The 25242-nt window shown below is 38.7% G+C and overlaps 1 protein-coding gene across 2 annotated transcripts in view; it reads left to right on the top strand.

The window, feature by feature from the left end:
- Positions 1-4342: 4342 nt before the first annotated feature.
- LIN54 (lin-54 DREAM MuvB core complex component) overlaps positions 4343-25242 on the top strand; it is an 81991-nt gene continuing 61091 nt past the window's right edge. Inside the window, exon 1 of one of the 2 annotated variants that reach the window (XM_007495765.3) lies at positions 4343-4587. The gene's annotated coding sequence lies outside the window, so the exon portion shown is untranslated. The remainder of the gene's footprint in view (positions 4588-25242) is intronic. The other variant, XM_001376943.4, reaches the window with a different exon arrangement.

The following is a 25242-nucleotide window of genomic DNA, read 5'->3' as shown; positions in this document are numbered from 1 at the left end:
AAACTATACTATAAAGCAGTGGTCATCAAAACAGTTTGGTACTGGCTAAGAGACAGAAAGGAGGATCAGTGGAACAGACTTGGGGTAAGTGACCTCAGCAAGACAGCCTATGGCAAACCCAAAGATCCCAGCTTTTGGGACCAAAACCCACTATTTGATAAAAACTGTTGGGAAAATTGGAAGACAGAATGGGAGAGATTAGGTTTGGATCAACATGTCACACTCTACACCAAGATAAACTCAGAATGGGTGAAGACTTGAATATAAAGAAAGAAACTATAAGCAAATTAGGTGAACAGCAAATAGTATACATGTCGGATCCCTGGGAAAGGAAAGACTTTAAAACCAAGCAAGAGGTAGAAAAAAATCACAAAATGTAATATCAATAATTTGGATTACATCAAATTAAAAAGGTTTTGTACAAACAAAACGAATGCAACCAAAATTAGAAGGGAAGCAACATATTGGGAAACAATCTTCATAACAAAAACCTCTGAGAAAGGTCTAATTATTCAAATGTATAAAGAGCTAAATTAATTGTACAAAAAATCAAGCCATTCTCCAAATGATAAATGGGCAAGGGACATGAATAGGCAATTTTCAGTTAAAGAAATCAAAACTATTAAAAGCACATGAAAAAGTGTTCTAAATCTCTGATAATCAGAGAGATGCAAATCAAAACAACTCTGAGGTATCACCTCACACCTAACAGATTGGCTAACAAGGAAAGTAATGAATGCTGGAGAGGATGTGGCAAAGTTGGGACATTAATGCATTGCTGGTGGAGTTGTGAATTGATCCAACCATTCTGGTTGGATCTTTTCAGACTGGCTGCCCTTTGATCCAGCCATAGCACTGCTGGGTTTGTACCCCAAAGAGACAATAAGGAAAAAGACTTGTACAAAAATATTCATAGCTGCACTCTTTGTGATGGCAAAAAATTGGAAAATGCGGGGATGCCCTTCGATTGGGAAATGGCTGAACAAATTGTGGTACATGTTGGTATTGGAATACCATTGTACTCAAAGGAATAATAAAGTGGAGGAATTCCATGGGAACTGGAATGACCTCCAGGAATTGATGCAGAGTGAAAGGAGCAGAACCAGGAGAACATTGTACACCGAAACTGATACACTGTGGTACAATCAAATGTAATGGACTTCTCCATTAGTGGCAATGCAGTCATCCTCAACAACTTAGAGGAATCTTTGAGAAAAAAAAATTATTCACATTCAGGGGAAAAACTGTGGGAGTAGAAACACAGAAGAAAAACAACTACTTGAATCCATGGGTCCAGGGGATATGGCTGGGGATGTAGTCTCTAAATGAACATCCTAATGCAAACACCAACAACATGGAAATAGGTTCTGATCAACCCAATGTAGTACATGTACTACCCAATGAAATTGCATGTTAGCTGCGGGAAGGGGAGGGGGAGAGGAGGGAGGGAAATAATGTGATTTTTTGTAACCAAGGAATATAATGGTCTAAATTGACTAAATAAATTCAAAAAATTTAAAAATTTAAAAAAGAAAGATATATGTGAAGTGATAGATGTAAAGTGATAGATGTAAAGCGCTTTAGAAATTTTAGTGTTAACATTAATGAAACGAATAGGGTTGGATTAGCTTGACATTCTAGCTGTGATCCTTTCTACAATTCCAGATCTGTTTGGGGTTCCTGGAAGGTGGACTCTTTTTCCTCCACTGCAAGCAATTTGGCGCCTAGAACACAATGCTTTGTCGCGTTTATTACTATTAATCATCCTTCTCCACCTTCCTTATGTCAATTGCTGAGCTGTCAAGTGGGACATAGCCAGGGAAGCCTTCCTTAAAAGGGGAAGGGGGAGCAAGAATGGTCTCTTCCATCTGGTATATTCCCCTCCTTTTCTCTCACCCACATGGAATCTCCCATCTGAAAGCTCGCAAGGGAGCGCACGCTCCTCATCACGTGGTGACCCCACGTCCACCGCAGTGACGGCGTTGCGGCTGGGTTGTTGAGGGGGTGGTAAACGACGACGACGGCGAAGGAAGGCGGGGGGGGCCGAATGGGCGTAGGGCTCAGCCTATTATGGGATGCGGCGGTAGAATGGCGCTGGGCGCGTGATTTTGAACAAACCCGGGTCTGTGTTTCACAGGCGCCGCCGCTGCCGCCGCCACGGCTGCCGGGAACTGAGGGAACGCGGGGCGAGAAGGAGGCGGCAGGGCCGCCAGCTGTGGTGGGGGGGGTGAGTGTCAGTCCCTAGTGGGAGGGAGGGGAGGCTAAGAAGATGGGGGAATTATGGAGGGGGAGACCCCGAGGCTGTTTAGGGTGGGAGTGAGGGGCGGTTCCGCGCGAATAGGCGGGGAAGGTGAGCTGTCAGTGGAGGCTGCCTCCAGCGCGTTTGCGCGGTCGCGCTGGGCCGGGCAAGGCTGGGCAGGGCAGCGAAGCGGAGCGGAGCTGCGCTGCGCCCACGGGAGGGAGGAGGCCCAGATACTCGCCCCATACTCGGGTCCCTTTGTGTGCGGCGTCTCCCCTCCCCCGCCCGGGGCCGGTAGGCTCATTCCCCTCCCCTCTCCCCTATCTGAGCCACGGGAGCCGAGAAATGACAGCTTCAAGTAAAGTTTGGGAAAGCAACACTCCCCACTGGGCGCGAGCCTAGCAGCGAGCACTGGATTGGGGTCCCTGCTGAGGATCCTAGATAACCTCACCGGCATTCAAGGAGCGCTGTTCCCAGCCCTAAACCGTGATTTGTACTTTACCTGTTGAGGTAGTGCACCGGAAAAAAAGGGAATGACACGGCTTCTGACAGCCCTTCCCTGTTCCTCCCTGCTTCCCGACCCCCGACTATCCGGAATTCGGAAGGTGTCGGTGGGGAATGGCTAACTTTGGAACCTTCTTATATTAGTAATAATTATGCTACTAGCTAAAATTTATAATGGCGCTTATTTTGCCAGACACTGTGCTGAATGCTTTACAATTTATACGCCCACTTCTGTATATGTATATAACCAACTTATACAGTGCTTATTATGTACCAGGCATTGTGATAAATGCCTTACAATCTGTAAACACAAACATATAAAATAGCTAACATTTATATAGTCCTTGGCTATGTGCCAGGCATTGTGCTAAGGTTTTAACAATTTTATATACATATACACACATAGGACTATATATATTCATATGTACGCCTATGTGTATGTATATCCATATATGCACAGCTATGTATACATGTATTTTATTAAATATATAATTAAAACATTTTGTAAATGTATTTTACTCATAAAGCATCTGCCATATGCCAGACTCTTAATAATCCAAAAACACTTCTACTGAATGTTGTAATTCAACATCATTTTTTTTAGGTTGTATTTCATAAACTTTGAAGCTTATGTAATAATCTCTTTTGATCATTTCCAATTCATCCCGTATAGATTTTGTTTTGAACATAGTTGTTTTCATGTAGTCTCCCCTGGTAAGACTGGGAGCTCCTTGAAGGCTGAGACTGTTTTGCCTCTGCCTTTTGCTGTGCATAGCTCATAGCAGTCACTTTTATCACAATTTATTGCCTTATCTAGGCTAAAGCCCAAAGAATGTTTCTTTGTATTTTAGACTATCTTAGGACCAATTTCAGTAATCGATGCTAATTATGCGCAGCTGACATAAGCTGAAGATTTTGTTTACATTACTGTAGCGGTTGCAAATTTATATTTTAAGTTGTTACTATGGAAATTTTGGTAAATTTCAGATAAGGGCCGACTTCCTTTTTTTTTAAATTAACAATGTTAACAGCTACATTTCAGCTACTGAATCAGATGGCAACTAGGTTTACTATTTTTTTTTTTGAGGTCCTAAAAGGTGTACAACACATCGAGTATTGAAACAGCTGGATATAGTTTGTAGGGGCAGGAATAAGCAAGTAAAAGGAAATGGACCGGAAACTTAGGGCGTTAAATGTGCCTTTTAAAGATCGGACTTTGGGATAAACTGTTAGAACAAGCTTTTGGCAAAGATGTGCATGGATCTCCCCACCTCTCCCACGGAAGGCCAGGGATGAGGAAGGCCGTCTTCTAAGGGGACGTAGGAAATCTCGACATTTAAGGGGTGCCGATCTAAACTAGTAAAAAAAAAAAGGCCAAAGCTGTGGTCGGCTTTTCCTCTGGGACAAGATGAAGTTATGGGCGGGGAGATCCCTCCCAGCCTTCCGTCTTTCCTGATTCCATAACAAAAGCCAGGAGCTCCGAAGTCGGCGCTGGTGGGCAAGCCCCGCGGTGCGTTTGAAGGTTGGCGCAGCGCAAAGGCGTGGCTAGGCAGGGGGGCGTGTCCTGGGTAAGGCGGGGAAGCGCGCGCGCGGCGGGGAGAAGGGGCGGAGGAGGGGGAGGCCGCAGAGCCGCTGCGGGCCCGCGCCGTGCCGTGCCGTGCTGCCGTCGCGCCGTCGCGCCGCCGCGCCTCTGATGACGATGTGAAAATGGCGGATCTTTCGAAATCCAATCCCGGCCCCTGACATCCCGGCGGCGGCGGCGGCGACAGCGGAGGAGGAGCCGGGCCGCTCCGCGAGCTGCTGGCCCGGGCCACCGGAGATCCCGCGGCCCGAGCTGCCCGGAGGTGAGGACGAGGCGGTGCCGCTGCCGGGCTAGCGCGGAGGGGGAGGGGAGCGGAGCGGAAGGGACCGGGCTGGAGGCCCCGAGCTGCGGCCAGCTCCGCGCCGTGCAGGCGAGCTGGCGGGCTGGCTAGGGGCCCGCTGTCCGCGTCCTGCGGCCCGGGCCGCTCTGGCAGCCTCGACTTTCGAGCTCTGCAAGTCTCTTTGTGGGTTGTCGTCGTCGTCGTCGTCGTTGTCGTTGTTGTTGGCTAGGGAGCGGGACGTCAAGTGCGCGGCGGGGGGTGGGGTTGGGGGGGCCACGGCGTAGTGACGGTACTTCTTGAAGTCGGGTTTTGGGCTGGTGACCTTTCTTAAGTGCTCGGGCTATGGACACACTGGAGGCGTAGCGGGGCGTTTCACTGGCCCTGCTACTCCTGTGCCCTCTGCTCTTGGGATCTGCTGGTCCCAGGGGCTCTGCCTAGGGGATCAAGATGAATAGGAACCTTAGCTTCTATTCTATCTTGGCAGGTCATTGTTAGGTATGGGGAACTTAGCCAGGTCTAGTCTTTTATAATATATATTACCTAAAAAATCTGTAAAATTCACTCTTCTCCAGGTCGTGGCCCTAGGGTCCTTTACAAGTGTGCCTCACTTTACACTTTTGAGTATAGTTCTGAAAAGCTATAGGTGAATCAGATTTTTGAACACTAATTTGTATTAGTCCCCGAGAGTTACTCTACTGCTCTCTTTTACCAGGGATTCGTTTACAACTCTAGACTTATACAGAGTTTAGTCAATGATTCTACTTGGTTGAAAAGAGTGTGTTCCAATAGATCTGTCAGTTCAATGATGTGGATATTCTTTTACAGTATTGTTGATAGCAACCCATCTTTGCTGGTCCATGCTATTTGACTTTTGTTTATATCCAATGTCTCAGTCCATGAGAAGAGGAATAAAGAAGTTCAAAGTTAAATTACCATTGACCACTTAAGAGTTAAATCCCACTTATTTTATTGCAGCTCTTCCTTAGTTATAAAGATTGTGATATAGCTACCAGTAATATGATGAGGACTTGGTATAGAACATCAGCTGCAGAAGGAGAGGATTGTACAGGAAGCTGAATCTCTGATGTAGAATTTGCTTCTCTTTTCAAGGACCTTGATTTTTAAATGTGATTTCCAAGGATAAATTTTATGTCATGGTGCTACTCCTAAACTAAATAAACTTGGATGCATTGATCAGAAAAGTTAGGCTGGAAATTGTAGATTATGTCAAAAAATTTTTTATTTTATACTAAATGTCCTATTTATGTGTATGCATAATATGTTATAAAACTTATTTTTAAAACTATATCCAAATTTGTGTGCATATATTATATACACAGGCACCTGAACATGCAATTTATTTTTTTCAATTTATTGATTTTTATGAGCTTTTATTATCTCACCCAGGCAACTCCCTTCACTGACAAAAGTACAAAAAAACCCTCACAGCAAGTACACATAGTCCAATAAAACAAATTTTCACGTTGCCAATGTCTAAGAATATGCTTATTCTCAATTTTAAACCCATCACTTCTGGTTTGCATGATTCATCTTCAGACTTCTGAAATTGTAGTTTGTGTTTGTACTAATCAGTTCTAAAGTCTGAAATATTTTTTTTCTCTCTGTAATGCCATTATGTAAATTAGTTTTGCCACTTCATTTTGCCTCTCTGACTACTTGGATTTCTTTACTGAATCTTCATTGAGGTCACAAGGGCTCTGTCCTAGACTCTCTTCTACCTTTTATTTTACTGGTGAACTCTTCAACTCCCAGGGATACAGTTATCTCTAGGATGATTATCAAATCTACTTATCAAGCCTAAACTATCTGCTGACTTCTAGTCTTGAATCTTCAACTGCCTGTCAGACATCTCTAGTTCTAGCTATTTTCTAGATGGAATGTTCTAAATATTTTCAACTCAAAATGACCAAAAGTGAACTTGTTATCTTCGGAAGCCCCTCTCCTCCCATTACTCTGAGGCCCCCTCCTCTCCTCCCAGTCCCCCCGGCTCACAAACTAGGGTCACCTTCTCTTCCCTCTTATCCAATCTGTTGCCAAGTCTTGTCAATTTCACCTTTGCAAAATCTGCCCAGCAGCCCTCATGTCTCCTCTGAAACTGATAGCCATCCTGGTGCAGGCCTTTATCACCTCACCCCTGGAATAACACAATAGTTGCTAGTGGGTCTTCCAGCCTCAGTTCTTTCACCACTTTAGTCCCTCTTCTATTCAGCTGCCAAAGTGATTTTCCTAAAGTACAAATCCAACCATGTCATTCAGGTAACTCCAATGGCTTGCAGCCATCCAAGATCAAATATAAAATCTGTTTAGCCTTTAAAGCTGAAGGTCTTTACCTGCCCTTATACCCCTCCTCCCACTCCCACACCTTTCCAGTCTTCAAAAGGAGAAGGGAGCAAGCCATGTTTTAGGCACTGTGTTCAGTGCTTTGCAAATATTATCTCATTTGATCCAACAATTATGGGAGATAGGTGCTAGTATTATCCTCATTTTACAGATGGGGAAGCTGAAGCAGACAGAGGTCTTTGCCCTGGGTCACCATGCTAATCCGTGTCTATAGCTAGATTTGAACTTCAGTCTTCCTGACTCCAGGACCAGCACTATATCCACAAGGTCACCTAGCAGCTTGTATCTCCTGACTGGAAGTTTTCAATGAATGGCCCTTGTGCCTGAAATGCTTCCTTCCTCACCTCTGCCTCCTGGCTTCTTTCAAATCCCAGGTAAAATATCACTTTCAACCTGAAGACTTTCCAGATCTTCTAATAACTTTCCTTTGCTGGTTATTTCCTGTCTATCTTGTAGATAGCCTATTTATAGTTTTTAGGGTATTCTCCGGTTAAAATGTGAGCTTCTCTGTATTCTCACTCTTTGTACAATGCCTAGAACATAGTAGGCACTTACAGCTTATTGACTGTTTTTCATCAGATCATAGAGGTCTTCCTAGGTTTAGTTTCCTGTGAAAATATGCATTTTGTCATTTCTGATGGCACAATTCTTTCATAGTTGAAAATTTGTTTAAATAGGCATACCTTTAGTTTTCTGTTTTGGGGCACATAATCTTAATGGTATAGAAACTGCAAATGTGTAAACTCCAGTGATTATTCTTGCCACCCATTGTTTTTGAAGTTTGGGCTTCTTCAGATGGGATAATTTGTGCCATTTCATCCTTGGCTGCCACATTTGTAGCAAGGCAGGAAGAAAACAGAAAACATGAGGAGAATGTAACTCAATGCCTCATCTCTTCAGTTGAATTCAACAGATATTAAGCCCCAACTGTTATTTGCAGGTGATAGAAAAAGATAAATGAAAATGAAGTGTCAAATGAGATAGATTGTTGAGGTTCAGGATTATTGGAGTCTGAGACAGTGATGCTACCAAAAAAAAAAAGACTTGGTTTTGTAGATAGAAAGTTAGCTTTGGATTAAGGAGGGGGAAAAAACTAACCTTAATTCAAATCCTGCCTCTGACACATAGTATCTAGATAATATTGGTTAAGTTCCTTAACCTCTTAGTGCTCCAGGCAACTCTCTTCAGGCTCTAAATTGTAGGGTAGAAGGAGCTCCCTTGTTAGAATAGAGGAAGCTTCCTTACCTGAAGTTCATTATTTCCAAAGAAATTAAGGTTCTGACCAAATAAAAGTCAGACCTGAAGGCTCATAAGATAATGACTATTATCAGTATAAGTATATATTCTATGATAGGGCTCGTTTTAGGTTATTCTATAAATGGAGAGATTTTTAATTAGAATTTGTTTATTCCATTCTGATCATGCTCTATCCCAGTGATGGCAGACCTTTTAGAGACAGAGAGTCAGATTCTACCCCTTACCCCAGACAGGTGAGGGAGGAAGTGTTCCCATTGGGCTGCTGAGCAGAGGGGTGGGTGATGTGAGAAATGTCCTCAGGTGTGTGGAGAGGGGGAGGGGAACAGCTTCTCCCTGAATCCCTTTGGCTTTCTAGTAATGAACTCTGGCTGGGGACTGCAGACATGTCCACAGAAATGACTCTCTATGCCCTTTTTGGCACACGTGCCATATGTTTGCCATCATTGTTCTCTTATTAGTAGCGATATGAAAAATTAATTTTTGTAAAAGAATGCTTTAAATTATTGTAGTAGGTTAATCAACATCTATTAAGGGCTAATTTAATGTTCTAGATCCTATGTTATAGGTAGGTGATATAAAGAGTCAAAAACATTCCCTACTCTCAAAGAGCTCACAGTTTAATGGGAGAGAAGCAAAAACCTGTACAAACAGTAGAGTAAATTGGGGGGCAGCTGGGTAGCTCAGATTGAGAGCCCCTAGAGATAGGAGGCCCTAGGTTAAAATCTGATCACAGACGCTTTTTGGCTATGTGACCCTGAGCAAGTCACTTAACCCCCCTTGCCTAGCCCTTACCACTCTTCCACCTTGGTACCAATACATTGTATTGGTTCCAAGGCATAAAATAAGAGTTAAAAAAAAAAAAAGAGAGTAAATTGGCAATAATCTAAGAAGGAAGATATATAGTTATGTATGTATGGAATAAGGTATGGTTAGAATGTAGAATTATAGAATTAAATCCAAATAACCAAATGAGTGGCAATCTAAAACTCTGAATGGATATCCTGTTTTTAAATGAAATTAAGTTTGCCATCTTCAACATGATGCACAACCATTAAACTCTTTTCTAGAAAAATTGAATGCTAAATATTTTCATATCCATTCTTCATTATTTCCCTCCTTTATTTCAAAAAACTTACGTGCTGTCTTAGAATTGATGCTAAGTGGTAAGGGTTAGAAAGTTACTTGCTCAAGGTTACATAGCTAGAAGTGTCTGAATCCAGATTTGAAACCAAGACATAGCATCTCTGGGCTTGGCTCTCAATTGCTGAGCCTTCTAGCTGTCCCCTCCCCCTATCCATTTTTTCAATAAAAGACTAGCTTTCTTTCTTTTTAACTCTTTCCTTCTATCTTGGAGTCAATACTGTGTATTGGCTCCAAGGCAGAAGAGAAGTAAGGGCTAGGCAATGGGAGTTAAGTGACTTGCCCCAGATCACACAGCTGGGAAGTGTCTGAGTCCAGATTTGAACCTAGGACCTCCCCTCTCTAGGCCTGACTCTCAATCCACTGAGCTACCCAGCTGCCCCACTAACTTTCTTTTAAAATAAATTTCATTAAGAAATTTGACAAATATCAACAAAAATGAATTATTTCAATATACAAAGATCAAAACAAGGGTTATATATGAAATGGCTTCTTTTCCGTAGTTAGGTTGTAATAGTTTATATTAAATTTAAGATAGGAAGAAAATGGCCTTGCTTTTCTATGTCCCTTTCTGAGCTTCTCTGCTCTCTTGTATATGTTTTTTATTTTTAATTTATTTTTATTTTTTTGCTAGTTATCCTTCCCTTGAAGTCTTTATTTTCTTTCTTTTTTTCTTTTTTAAAAAAATTTATTTAGTCAATTTAGAACATTATTCCTTGGTTACAAAAATCACATTATTTCCCTCCCTCCTCTCCCCCTCCCCTTCCCGCAGCTAACATGCAATTTCATTGGGTATTACATGTGTCCTTGATCAGAACCTATTTCCATGTTGTTGGTGTTTGCATTAGGATGTTCATTTAGAGTCTACATCCCCAGCCATATCCCCTGGACCCATGTATTCAAGCAGTTGTTTTTCTTCTGTGTTTCTACTCCCACAGTGTTTCCTCTGAATGTGGATAATGTTTTTTCTTGAAGATTCCTCTAAGTTGTTCAGGATCACTGCATTGTCACTAATGGAGAAGTCCATTACATTCAATTGTACCACAGTGTATCAGTTTCGGTGTACAATGTTCTCCTGGTTCTGCTCCTCTCACTCTGCATCAATTCCTGGAAGTCATTCCAGTTCACATGGAATATCTCCAGCTTATTGTTCCTTTGAGCACAATGGTATTCCAATACCAACATGTACCACAATTTGTTCAGCCATTCCCCAATTGAAGGGCATCCCGCATTTTCCAATTTTTTGCCATCACAATGAATATTCTTGTACAAGTCTTTTTCCTTATTATCTCTTTGGGGTATAAACCCAGCAGTGCTATGGCTGGATCAAAGGGCAGACAGTCTTTTAGTGCCCTTTGGGAATAGTTCCAAATTGCCCTCCAGAATGGTTGGATCAGTTCACAACTCTACCAGCAATGCATTAATGTCCCAATTTTGCCACATCCCCTCCAGCATTCATTACTTTCCTTGCTGTCATGTTAGCCAATCTGCTAGGTGTGAGGTGATACCTCAGGGTTGTTTTGATTTGCATTTCTCTGATTATAAGAGATTTAGAACACTTTTTCATGTGCTTATTAATAGTTTTGATTTCATTAACTGAAAATTGCCTTTTCATGTCCCTTGCCCATTTATCAATTGTAGAATGTCTTGTTTTTTTGTACAATTGATTCAGCTCTTTATAAATTTGAGTAATTAGACCTTTTTCAGAGGTTTTTGTTATGAAGATTTTTCCCAATATGTTGCTTCCCTTCTAATTTTGGTTGCATTTTGTATATGTTTTTTAAAGTGTTTCACTGATGCTCATTTCCTTCACAGTCACTACTGGCCTCTTTCACTCTCCAAAGAGGTTTTCTCTTGCTTTAAAAAAGGGGGTAATAGGAATCATATAGTCAAACAAAACAAATCAGCACACTGAAGTTGTGTGAAAATGTATGTCTTGTCCTGTCTTATTACCTTGCTGCCTAAGAAGCAGGAATGGTGATGCTTCATTAGAAAGACTCAAGAAATTTTCATTACTGAAGATAGTGTCTCTAAGAAAAGGTTTTACAAATTTAGTACATAAAAAGTAGCTGAATGGGGCAGCTAAGTGTTTAGTGGATTGAAAGCCAGGCCTAGAGACAGGAGGACCTGAGTTCAGATGTGGCTTCAGACATTGCCTAGCTCTGTGACGCTGGGCAAGTCACTTAACCCAAATTGCCTAGCCCTTACTGTTCCTCTGCCTGGATTCTAAGATAGAAAGTAAAGGGTTTTTTAAAAAACACAATTTTTCAAGTATTTTGTTGGCTTTCATAATGTGGTTTCATTATTTTATTTGAAGTGTTGTGATTTCCTAGTACAATGAACACAGCTCTGTTGAACTCTGTTGAAATGGAGGCATAAATAACATTTCAGAGCAAAATAGAAATGATTCTTGAATTATCTGTGGCATCATCCCCTTTTACTGCTCTGGATAGAGTCTAATAAATAGAAATTTGAAACCACCTTGAAGTCTTGAAAGCAGATGTACCGATTGACATGATATTTATTTTAATGGCTTACTATTAACTCAGACTTGATTGTCTTGTTATCTTCATTATCCTACAGCATTTTTCCAGAACTTTTGTTAACTAAAAATATAAAATAAAAGTTTTTTAAAATTTTATTTAATTAGATGATTTAGAATAATTTTCCATGGTTACAAGACTCATGTTACTTCCCTTCCCTTCCCCTACCCCCCCTCCCGTATTTGACACGAAATTCCACTGGGTTTACAATGTGCCATTGATCAAGACCCATTTCCTTATTAATATTTGCACTAGAGTGATCTTTTAGAGTCTACTTTCCCAGTCATAGCCCCACCGACCCATGTGATCAAGCAGTTGTTTTTCTTGTGTTTCTTTTCCTACGGTTCTAACTCTGGATGTGGATAGTGTTCTTTCTCATATGTCCCTCTGAATAGTTCTAGATCATTGCATTGCTACTAGTAGAGAAGTCCATTACATTTGATTTTACCACAGTGTGTCAGTCTATGTATAGTGTTCTCCTGGTTCTGCTCCTTTCACTCTGCATCACTTCCTGGAGGTTGTTCCAGTCTCCATGGAATTCCTCCACTTTATTATTCCTTTTAGCACAATAGTATTCCATCACCAACATATACCACAATTTGTTCAGCCATTCCCCAATCAAAGGGCATCCCCTCATTTTTCCATTTTTCCTTTTTTTTTTTGCCACCACAAAGAGAGCAGCTTTGAATATTCTTATATATCTTTTTCCTTATTATCTCTTTGGGGTACAAACCCAGCAGTGCTATGACTGGATCAAAGGGCAGTCTTTTAGTGCCCTTTGGGAATAGTTCCAAATTGCCCTCCAGAATGGTTGGACTACCAGCAATGCATTAATGTCCCAATTTTGCCACATCCCCTCCAGCATTCATTACTTTCGTTGCTGTCATGTCAGCCAATCTGCTAGGTGTGAGGTGATACCTCAGAGTTGTTTTGATTTGCATTTCTCTGATTATAAGAGATTTAGAAAATGTTCTCATGTGCTTATTAATAGTTTTTATTTCTTTATCTGAAAATTGCCTATTCATGTCCCTTGCCCATTTATCAACTGGGGAATGGCTTGATTTTTTTTGTACAACTTATTTAGTTCTTTATAAATTTGAGTGATTAGACCTGTCAGAGGTTTTTGTTATAAAGATTGTTTCCCAATTTGTTGCTTCCCTTCTAATTTTTATTGCGTTGGTTTTGTTTGTACAAAACCTTTTAATTTAATGTAATAAAATTATTTATTTTGCATTTTGAAATTTTTTGTTACTCTTGCTTGGTCTTAAAATATTTCCTTTCCCAAAGATCTGACAAGTATACTATTCTGTGTTCACCTAATTTACTTATTGTTTCCTTCTTTATGTTCAAGTCATTCACCCATTCTGAGTTTATCTTGGTGTAAGGTGTGAGATGTTGATCTAAATCTAATTTCTCCCATACTGTCTTCCAATTTTCCCAGCAGTTATTATCAAATAGTGGATTTTTGTTCCATAAGCTGGGATCTTTGGGTTTATCTTAGGCCATCTTACTGAGGTCACTTACCCTAAGTCTATTCCACTGATCCTCCCTTCTGTCTCTTAGCCAGTACCATATGGTTTTGATGATCACTGCTTTATAGTACAGTTTAAGATCTGGTCCTGCTAGGCTACCTTAGTCTGCATATTTTTTCATTATTTCTCTTTATATTCTTTTTTTTCTTCTCTGTTTACTTCTGTTCCTGGGAGTCTTTATTTTCATTGGATATTCCCCACTTTATTTCTCCTCAAGAATGAACAACAGAAAGCCAGCCTGCTTAAATTACACAACTTATGAATCTAAAGGCCATGAACAGAAAAATCATGAGGCCAATGTATTAGTAGAGACATTAAGGAAAGAAATAAAAGCTTTAGCTGAAAGATTTTAAAAAGAGAAAGCAAGTCAAGCAGTGGCCATTGACTCTTTGCAGGAATCCAAAAATCAATCATTTACATGTCATTCTGTGCAAAAAGGGGTCTCATAATGATGAACTGTAAGAAATGGAATCAAGCAATTAGAAATAATAACAATTATAGAAATAATAATCCAAATGTGGCAAATGATAACTCACACCAAAATACCCAACAACAATATATCCAAAGTGAGGCTCATCCACTCTGTAATCAGGGTAAAAATGCCCCTCATTGTGGGGGATCCCAGGGGAATACCCAAAGATCTTTATGAAGGTGGAGGGGTGGGCAAGGGCACTAGAATCAAAGAGTAAAACCTTTGGTTTCCCAGACCCTGATGTTTTAATGCCAGTTATCCCTATTTGCTCCCCCCCCCCCCCATAATAATGAATCTCATGTAACCCTGAAAGTTGGAAATCTATATTATGATTGCCTCTTGGACACTAGAACCTCCAAATCAGTATTAATGAGTATACTTGATTCTGATTGTGATTCCATTTACTCACTAAATGTAATTGGGGTTTCAGGGCCCCAAAACTTTTGCCTCTAATGGTGTCTATAGGACCCTTATCAATAGAACATTCTTTCCTTCTAATGTCTAACTCCCCAATAAATTTGCTAGGGAGAAATCTTTTATCCAAGCTTAGAGCCACATGCCCTCCAGATGGCTCTATGTCAGTAGAATTTCCTGAGCAATCCTTAAATTTGTTCCCTGTATTTTTTTCAGACAATCAGGAGATGAAGGAGCTTTTGAAATCCCAGGTGATATACCTGAGTTTCTCTGGACCACATGATCTTCTGATAGTGGCCTACTTAAGTCATCTGTTCCTGTTCAAATTAAGACAAAAGCTGGCCCATGTCCTTCCATCCCACAGTATCCTCTATCAAAAGATACAATTGAAGGAATTACCCCAGTGATAGATTCATTAATTGAGCAAGGAATAATAATTCCATGCAAACTTGAATATAGTACACCCATCCTACCTGCAAAAAAATAAAATAAAACAAAACAAAATTAGGCCCTTATGTGAAAACGGTCTATAGATTTGTACAAGATTTAAGGGCTGTGAATAATCATTTGATAAAGCGACATCCTGTGGTTCGAAACCCAAACCAAAGTATCTCCTCTATTCCTAGCACAGCCACATACTTTACTGTAGTAGACTTGTACTCAGCATTTTTCTCAATACCAGTTCATGAGAATCCAGGAATATATTTGCCTTTACCTGGAAAGATTCTTAGTGGACCTGATGTTGGCTGCCATAAGGGTTCATGGATAGCCCTACGTTGTTCTCACAAATTTTGAGCCAAGATAAAGATAATATTAAAGAATAGCCGTTTAATTCAGTACATCGATGATTTGTTCTTGGCCTCACCAAGTGCCACAGTGTACCAGGAAGTTAGCAAACATCTCCTTTTAGAGCTGCATAAGAGAGACTACAAGGTCTCAAAGACAAAGGTTCAGTGGTATCTCCTCAAAGTAAAATATTTAGAGTTTATTTTAACTACTGTTGTGAGCTTCATTTCCCCTAAGTCCATTGAAGGTATTAAAAAATTGAGTTTACCCTCCACTAAGAAACAGTTGAGGGAAATTCTTGGGGCAACAGGGTTTTGTAGGCAGTGAATTCCATGCTATTTTTTATATTCTTGATCTTTTGTTCTTCCAAATAAACTTTGTTATTGTTTTTTCTAATTCTGTAAAAAAGTTTTTTGGTAGTTTGATGGGTATGGCACCAAATAAATAAATTAGTTTAGGTAGGATTATCATTTTTATTATGTTAGCTCACCCTACTGATGAGCAATTAATATTTTTTCCAATTATTTAGATCTAGTTTTAATTGTGTGGAAGTTCTTGTAGTTTTGCCTGGCAATATTAGAAACATAAGGTGGTATTTATCTCTTATGTAAAAGTTTTCAGATCAACACTTTTCTTCATGGAAGGGATAGTACAAATGAAAAACTGACTGCCTTTGTTCTTAAGAAGTTACATGTTAATTAGGCAGGGATTCTTTATCTAGAATCTTTGAAATTTAAAAAAATTATAACCATTTCAATTTAATTATTTTCCTGTGTAATTGTATGTTTTTCTGAATTTAAAAACATTTTTAGGTAGAATGCATGAGCTTCACCAGTCTGTCAAAGGGGTCCGTGATTTAAAAAAAGTTTAAAAACTATGTTAAGGAAGTGGGAGAAATCCAATTTATTTCTATGGTTTCTAGAGAGTTGTGTGTGTGTGTGTGTGTGTTTGACTTTTTTTTTTAAATCAATTTAGAACATTATTCCTTGGTTACAAGAATCATATTCTTTCCCTCCCTCCCCTCTCCCCACCCTTCCCATAGCCAACACTCAATTCCACTGGGTATTACATGTGATTTTGATCAGAACCTATTTCCATGTTGTTGATGTTTGGACTAGGATGTTCATTTAGAGTCTATATCCCCAATCATATCCCCTTTGACCCATGTAATCAAGCAGTTGTTTTTCTTTGGTGTTTCTACTCTCATAGTTTTTCCTCTGAATGTGGATAGTGTTCTTTCACATAGATCCCTCCAAGTTGTTCAGGATCACTGCATTGTCACTAATGGAGAAGTCCATTACATTTGATTTTACCAGTGTGTGTCAGTCTATGTACAGTGTTCTCCTGGTTCTGCTCCTTTCACTCTGCATCAATTCCTGGAAGTCATTCCAGGTTTCTAGAGTTTTTAATAAAAAGGAATATTAAGTTTTCAAAATCTTTTGATGACATAGTTTTCATTACTTATATTAATAACATGATTTATTATATTTATGGTCTTTATGTTGAACCAATCCTACATTTCTGGTATAAACCTAGTCATGGCATATAATCATTATGATAATGTTGTGGCCTACTAGATAATATTTTAAAATGTCACATCAGTGTTCATTATTGGTCTCTAGTTTTCCTTCTTTGCTTTGTCTTTCCTTGGTTTGGATATGAAGACTATACTCTTACCATAAATGGGGATTAAAAAGGGTGCCTTTGATTAAAAACTCTCAAAATCATAGAAATAAACGTTTTCTTAATAAATAGTATTAAAACTAAGAACAATCATTACTTGTAACAGAGAAAAGTTAGTTACCTTTCTATTTAGATCCTGGATAAAGCAAGGATTCTCATTTTCTCCACGACTATTTTAGCACTAGAAATGCTAGCTGTAACAATTAGGTAAGAAAAAGAAATCTAAGGAATAAGCATAGGAAAAGAGAACACAAAATTATCCTTTTTTTGCAAATGTATTTAGAGAGTTAATTAAAATTGATTGCCCTAATTTCAGCAAAAATGCAGACTTTAAATCCTATGTATCATCAGCATTTCCTTATATAGTCAGTAAAATACAGCAAGAGAACTCAAAAGATAAATTCCTTGAAAAATAATTATAAAAGCTATAAAATACTAAGTAGTATGTCTTTCAAAATTCATCCAGGGACTCTGATGCAGACTATAAAATACAGAAATAAAGACAGACCTAACTAATAGGAGAAACATTAATTGCTCATGGGTAGGTTGAGCTGATATAATAAAAATTAAAATTCCTAAAATAATTTGCTTACTCAGTGCTATACCAGTCAAGTTCCCTAAAGAATATTTTATAGAGCTAGAAGAAAAAAAAAATTTATCTGGGGAAACAGAAAGTCAAGAATCTTAAGGGTAATAAATGAAAAGATAATAAGGAAGGAGCTTTATCAATGTCAGCTCTCAGTCTGTACTACAAAGGTACAATCATGAAAATAGTATGTTTAAAAAAGGGAGGTTAATTTGTGTAATAGATTCTGTATATGGCATAGTGAAGCCAATAAACATGGTAGTATTGTATTTGATAAGCCCAAAGACTCCAATAACTGGACAAAATGACTGATGATAATTACTGAGAATACTAGATAGCTAGCTACATGGTAGAAATTAGATTTAGACCCAGCAACTTATGCCATATTATCAAGATAAGCTTCAAATGGGGACATGACTTAAATATAAAAAGTCACACCATAAATCAGGACAATGTTTATCTTTATTTTGGATCTGTTGAGAGTAGAAGAGTTTGTGTTGAAACAATAGAGAAAGTCACAAGATAAAATGGATAGCTTTAATTATAGAAAATTTAAAAGTTTTTGTACAAATAGTTCTAATGCATTAAAAATTAGAAGCCAAGTCTTAACTGGGAAAAAAAATCTTTGAAACAAGTTTCTCTGATAAAGGTCTCATTTTCAGGATATATAAAGAACTGATTTAAATGTGTAAAACTAAAGGCCATTCCCAAATACATAAATAAATGGCTAAAGGATATGAATAGGTAGTTTCAAAAGAAGAAATTCAAACTACCAACAACCATAGAAAAAAAGCTAACTAATTAGACAAGTGCAAATTAAAGCGGCTTTGAAATTCTACCACAAACCAATCTAACTGGCAAAGATGACAAAAGATGAAAATGACATGATGAAGGGCTGCAGGAAATCTAATTAGAATACTGTTGGAGCTATGAATTGGTCTGACCATTCTGGAAAACAATTTGGAACTATCCTCCGAAAGTTACCACATTGCAAGTTCCCTTTCATTCAATTATGCCACTACTAGGCTTATACAAGGAGGTCAAAGAAAGAAAGAAAGTGTTTAAGTACAAAAATATTGATAGCAACTCCTTTTGTGGTAGTTCCAATTCATAAACTGAGAGCCTTTCTTCCTAATGGGGAATGGCTAAACAAATTGTGATATATGAGTATAATGGAATAGTAGGTGGCCTCAGAAATGATGAAATGAATTAAAATTTCAGAGAAAACTAGGAAGACTTTATGAACTGATGCAGTGAAGTGAGCAGAATTAGAACAGTTCTTTCAATGACATTATAGAGAAAACAACTTTGAAAGAATGCTGATCAGTGAAACAATAAACTACAATTCCAAAAGAATGACAGTACCATTTACTATCTGCCAAAGAGGCAATGAACTTAGATGAGAAAAGAAGCAGTTTGTACATGGATAACATGGGAATTTGCTTTGCTGAACTATGTAGATATATATTGAGTGATTTGGGTTTTTTTGCTTAATTTTGTTTTAATTAAAAATTATTCAGTGGGAAGACCATATTTTTTTTTTTAACCCTTACCTTCCTTCATGGAGTCAATACTGTGTATTGGTTCCAAGGCAGAAGAGTGGTAAGGGCTAGGCAATGGGGGTCAAGTGACTTGCCCAGGGTCACACAGCTGGGAAGTGTCTGAGGCCAGATTTGAACCTAGGACCTCCCATCTCTAGGGCTGGTTCTCAATCCACTGAGATACCCAGCTGCCCCAACCATATTTTTTAAATTAAAAGTTTTAAAAATTATTTCCTTTTGATTTTAAACATACATTCCTAAAATTATAAGATCCAAATTCTCGGCTTTCCTGATATGATAAGCAATTACTTCTGAATGGTCCACATGTGATCGTGTAAAACCTTTCCATATTGGTCATTGTTGTGAGAGAATACTCATAAAACCAAAACCCCAAAATAAAATAAAAAATAGTATGTTTTGATCTGCATTTAGATTCCAACAGTTCTAAAAGTTTGGGTTGTGTGTGTGTGTTTTTTTAAATGTTCTTTTAAAAGAAAATTAAGGGAGCAGCTAGGTGACTCAGTGGATTGAGATCTAGGTCTAGAGATGGGAGGTCCTGGATTCAAATTTGACCTCAGACATTCCCTAGCTGTGCGACTGTGGGCAAAGCACTTAATCCTTGTTGCCTATCCTTTACTGCTTGGAATCAATATTTTATATTGATTCTAAGACAGAATGCAAGAGGTTTTGTTGCCATTGTTGTTTTTGTTTTTAAAGAAAGTTAAAAAACTCTTATAAAAAGATACAACATATATATGGGAAGCTTCAACTTCACAGCTATTGGAAAGAACCAGTGGTTGTTGGTGTGCAAAGGAAAAACAGATGGCAGATGGTGGTACATTTTAAATTATAATAGCTGATTTAATATAGCACTTTAAGATTTTAATATAGCTCCTTACATGTGTTATCTCATTTGTGCCTCACAACATCCCTGGAAGGAAATTGATATTATTATCCCTATTTTCCAAGTGAGGAAACTGAGACTGAGAGATGTTACGTGACTTGCCTAGGATCACACAGGTAGTATCTGTCTGAGGTTATATTTGAAGTCAGATCTTCCTCACTTCTGATCCAGGCTTCAAACTACTGTACCACCAATTGCTTTAATCTTGGTTCTATTGAAGTAAGATATATCATCGATTTTGAACCATTTGACACTGAAGTTGCTTTTCTGGATTTTTAATGATGCACCCATAGAGGCATCTACCTACTCAAATCTCTATAAAATTTTGGTCCCCTGACTGCAGGGCCAACCTGGAAGTGGGTTGGGAAGGGGGAAGATAGAAGCTTGGGCCTAGGGTCCTATGCATGTACAAACTTACACACAATTCTTTGAAAACCTTGAAAGAAAGATGCTATAATAAGAATGACACATTGGAAGTATTATTGGTGAGACCTTCAGAAATCAGTACTATTTGCATGTAACTCAGTAAAAACTCAGTAGGGAGGGATTTCTTACCTCTGCTGTTTAACAGCTAATAGGATCATTTTTTTTATAATCTAGTAATAAGTATGTCGACTGTTCTGATTATTTTTCTCCCTCTAAAATCCACAGGTCATTTTCATGTGGAAGAAATGGAGATATGTAGGCCAAAAGATAAGTTAGGATGAACTGGTTGAATGGTCAGTTTCCAAGGGCAGTCATGAAGGGTTTGCTATTCTTTTTGGAGATGAATCCTGTGACAAGGAAATCACTTTGAAAGACTGATATATATTAATTTAAGGTCTCCAAGGAATTCAGCTATTCCTAATTGAATTCAGCTAATTCCTAAATGAAAACTCAAGTCAGCCGTCAACCTTTTATAGAGTTTAATTACAAACAGGAGGAAGAAAGGAATTAGAGATAGAGAGAGAGAGGGAGAGAGAAAGGGGAGAGAAGGGAATAGGGCTTAAATACCCCTTCGGTTTAGGCTGGGCCAAAAGGCCCAAGCCCTTAGATAGCTGGGGCAAAGAAAGGAGATCAGTCCCTATTACTCACGTGACCAAAATGGAGAAACAGTCTCAGGGGCCTCAACCTCCAGCTTCCTTCAGAGCAAGTTTCTCAGAGCACCTCTCCAACCACTCAGAGCCAAAACTCTCCAACCACCCCCCAGTCCTCAGACCCCTCTCTCTTTTAGGAAACCATCCAAGTTCCCTCCCCTCAGTTCTCACATCTACCAATCACTGTCCATCATTTTCCCTGTACCAATGGTGGCTCTAGCTTAACCCAGGACCACCCAGAGGTCTGTGGCTTTGCACATGTCTGTTGAAGGTCATATTCTCAAATAATTAAATCTTGATCTTTTGCTACAGCCCTTCCTAAATCCGGTTACCCTGAGTAGGGTAGAGATTGGAATACTTAAATTTTGATCTATGCTGCAGCCCTTCCTAAATCGTGTTAGGACTGAGTAGGGTGGAGATTGCAATTTCCAAGACCTGGTTCTGTCATTCCAAGTATCTCCATTGTATCAATTCTAAAATCAATCATGACTCAAAGAAATTCCTGTTCTATGCTTAAGCATAGGTCAAAGCCCTTTCCATTGTTCAGCAAAAGGTTTCTGTCCTAAAGTAATCTTAAGAAGGGAGGAGGAGGAACCTCCCATGCCAATGGGGTTCACATTCCAATAGAGTTCCCACTCTCAATAGGAAATTTTTCAAGTATGAAATTTCCCAATGGTGAAATTTCCAACATTTATAAGTCTAAGAAATTTTAAGGTTTACAACCCCTAGGTTCTAGACTCATCCTTTTGCACATTGATGTTTTTATCAATGGTTTGGGTAGTCATGCCTTTCAAATTTGCCCAGTGTTTGACAAGGTCCGAATTCAAATAATGTTGGATTGAATCTAAGAAGACAAAATGTAGTAGAGCCGATAAACTTGGTTTCTAAAAATCAGTAATACAAAAAAAAATCTGAGGTAGGTATGATTAGTCAATTGTTTTTTTTTTCCTAAAAACCATCGGTCTTATTACTAATACAAGGAACAAGTGTGCCAATTGATCCAAAACTTTTATTATAATTTTACTTTTAAAAATTCATCCTATTTCTGTTTGCTCTATGGGTAAAAATTCTTAAATTCTTGCCCTCTTGCTAGGCTGTCAAGATCTTATTGAATCCTGTTTCTTACCCAGTTTATCTGAGGATCTGATTTTTAAAAAATGCTTGCCGTCTGTGTCTTTTATTGATTTGTAACTGCTGAAGCCTAAGGACATTTGGTGTTCCACTATAGAGTACTTTCCAAGTTAATATCTAATCATTCATAAACTGTTCTTTAGGTCTGGCCATTCAACTAAATCCACTTAACTGTCAAGTCCACATCTTTCCATTTTCCTTACCAGAGTAGTATTTATCAAATGCTTTGCTAAAATTTGTCAGACTAGCCTAGCTAGCCAAAAATAGATGTCCTATACTGATGAATCTGTCTCTCTCTATGCACAACTTTGTTCTCAATGTTCACCAACCATCCCTCCAATAATCTCTTCTAGAATTTTGAAGTCAGATGCACAGGCCTGCAGTTTGTTTTTAACCACAGCAATATTTGCCTCTCACCTTTCCACTCTCCCAAACATTCTCCAAGATTTTTCAGAGATAAAGGACAGTGGCTCAAGTATCATATTATCATATCCTCCGGTTTTTTCAGTACTCTGGTGTATATATAGATGTGTGTGTGTGTGTGGATATAGTTTGATATAGTTTGTTTAGACCTGGTGACTTGATCTCTTCAAGGACAAATTAGGTGTTTTCTTACTGTCTCCCCTCTGAGAAGGAAATCTCTCAGTAAATGGGGATTCTTTGTGTTTGTATCTCTAGTGCATAGTAAGTACCTAATACATGTTTATTACTTAGTTATTCCAATTCTCTGTTAACCATTGTTGGTCCTTTTCTAGTCTAAAGGTTTATTTATTTTTAGCAAGGAAACTAGAAGCAGATTAAAGAGTGAATTTATCTTAATCCATCTGGGACTTCATTAATGTGGTATTAACTACACTCACATAGATGACTTATCTCTACATTTGTCCATGTTCTCTCATACATTACTGGCAGACATTCTTATTTCCTATGCTACATCTTCATCTTAATCTCTGCCTTTCTTGTGTACCAGGGTAGAACTTGAAATAGTCTATTATTCTTTGTCTTTTCTACATCTATTACACATATATTCAGTGAAATCCTTTATGCTATTTCTAGTGTAGTGAGGTCTTCATTGGAAATGTATTAGAATATATGTATATTCAAAGACATTTTTCTTTGAAGCCATTTTACAATCTGAGATTCTGCGATTTTATGTCTATTTCAGATTCTCCTCTGCTATAGGCTCCCAAGACTCATTTAGTTGTGTTTGCCACCTGAGTATTTTACCAAATGCTCTTGTACAGGTGGATTAGATATAAATTGAATATGCTGTCATCAATCTAGTCTCTCCTTTTTGTTCAGGCTTGGGTAGGTTGTGCTACTGAAAATGAAGTTCTTTTTATTCAAGATCCTTTCAGATTTTCATCATTCTTGAACAGAGTAATGACCAGCTTTTTTCCCCAACCCCCAAAAGCTTTTTCTTCTGTTGGTTTGTTACAACATAGGAAGTAAGAGAAAGGGGGAGGAAAATAATTTTTGTTTTCTTCAACCTCAGAAATCTGAAGTGCTTGCAAATAAATATCCAGAGAAGATCCAGACCTCATAAACATCTATTTGACACAGTTTTGGGACTTATTAGATTGAAGGTTTGGCTGATTTTAGTTGTCCATCCACAAACACATCGAAGCCCTTTCTGTCTCCTTATCCTGTGCAAGTTTTGTCCATATTCTATTTTAATTGGAAAATAGTAAGGAATTACAGCAGAGTACAATGCAAAGAACATTAGATTAGGAGTCAGAGGAAATCCTAGAATGCGAATTCAAATTATTCCCTGCTACTAAGTATCTTTGTTACTTCGGGTAAGTAACTTAACTTCCTTGGGCCTCACCATTTTACTAGGGGAGTGAATGAAATGGCCTAAATCTGATCCTGAAACTAAATTGTGTCTAGCCTGTAACAGAAAGCAGTCAGGGCACTTGAGTCTTTTGGACACTGATATTTAGTAACAGAGTAATATCCTCTATTTACAAAACATTCTAACTATACTTGCTTAAAGATTTCACTTTCTCAAGGTGGGAAATAATATGGTAGACATGACAACAATGTATTTTAGGACAGATCTCTAATTATCCCTTTCATGTGTGGAGTGATCTTTCCTTCCTTCCCTCCAGGTAAGACTACAAAGAGGAGAGGGGAACAGGAAGAAGACTCCCAACTTCTCTCAGGATGACTGTGACATGAAGGCTGCTCTGCCATTAGGCCTATTGGTGATGTCCACTTACCAGGCCAGGGCATGCAAGCTATGGAAGTTCAATTTTCCACTCAGCAGTGTCTGTACCCTGGCCAGTTTTCAAAAGGCATATACCTGAGAGCAGTATTCTCTCTTGGCCTTTACTCTATTTGTGTTATCATTGTAAGCTAGAATTGGGGGAAACACAGTTTTCCCCAGATGATAGCACACAATCTCTGTTAAACTTAATTTTAATGCTAGATATATCATTTAAATGAACCCATATTTGAAGACTCTAGATTTCGGTGTAGCTAGTTTCTAATATCAATTATTTTTGTAATAAAAGATTATCTTTAAATTTTTTAATTTCAAAAGATTATCTTTTCTACAACTAACTTAACATTTCCCTTTTGAAAAATTGTTCTCAAAGTTTTTCAATTTGTGATTAGTTGAAGTTTAAAAGATATTCCATTTGTTAATTAAACAAATATTCTTTGAGCTTTACAGACATATGCCTTAAGTCCTGATCTAGGTTTTTAAGAGACAAAGATAAAAGGGAAAAACAATCCCTGCTCTCAGAGAGCTGACTTTTTTATACAAGATGGACAACAAAAAAGTAAGTCCATGTTAATTTGAAGAGGGAGAGAGCACCAAGCACTAGGAAATTCACTTCTGATTTGCCATGGTTGATGAATGAAAACTTGAAGGAAGGCAGGGGTTCTAAGAGGGAGCCAGAGGACAGAGAGTATTCCTGGCATGACATGCAAGGAGATGGAAGGTGGATGTGGGGAGAACCACAGTGGACCAGTTTGGCAGGAATGGTGAGTGAATGAAGGGGAGTGATACCTGCTTAGGTAGGCAGGATCCAAGTTGTAAAGGGCTTTAGGAGTTTGCACTATCTCCTAGAGGTGATTGGTAGCTCCTGAAGATTCTTTTAGAAAAATGGTTTTGGCAGTTTTTTTAGCAAATGGATTAGGAGAGGGAAAGAGTCTAAGCCAAGAGGAGACTGTTGTAAAAATAGTCAGGTAAGAGGTGGGGGGC

Source organism: Monodelphis domestica, chromosome 6, assembly GCF_027887165.1.
Source record: "Monodelphis domestica isolate mMonDom1 chromosome 6, mMonDom1.pri, whole genome shotgun sequence".
In the NCBI taxonomy this organism is placed as follows: Eukaryota; Metazoa; Chordata; class Mammalia; order Didelphimorphia; family Didelphidae; genus Monodelphis; species Monodelphis domestica.
This window is presented reverse-complemented; position numbering and strand designations above follow the sequence as displayed.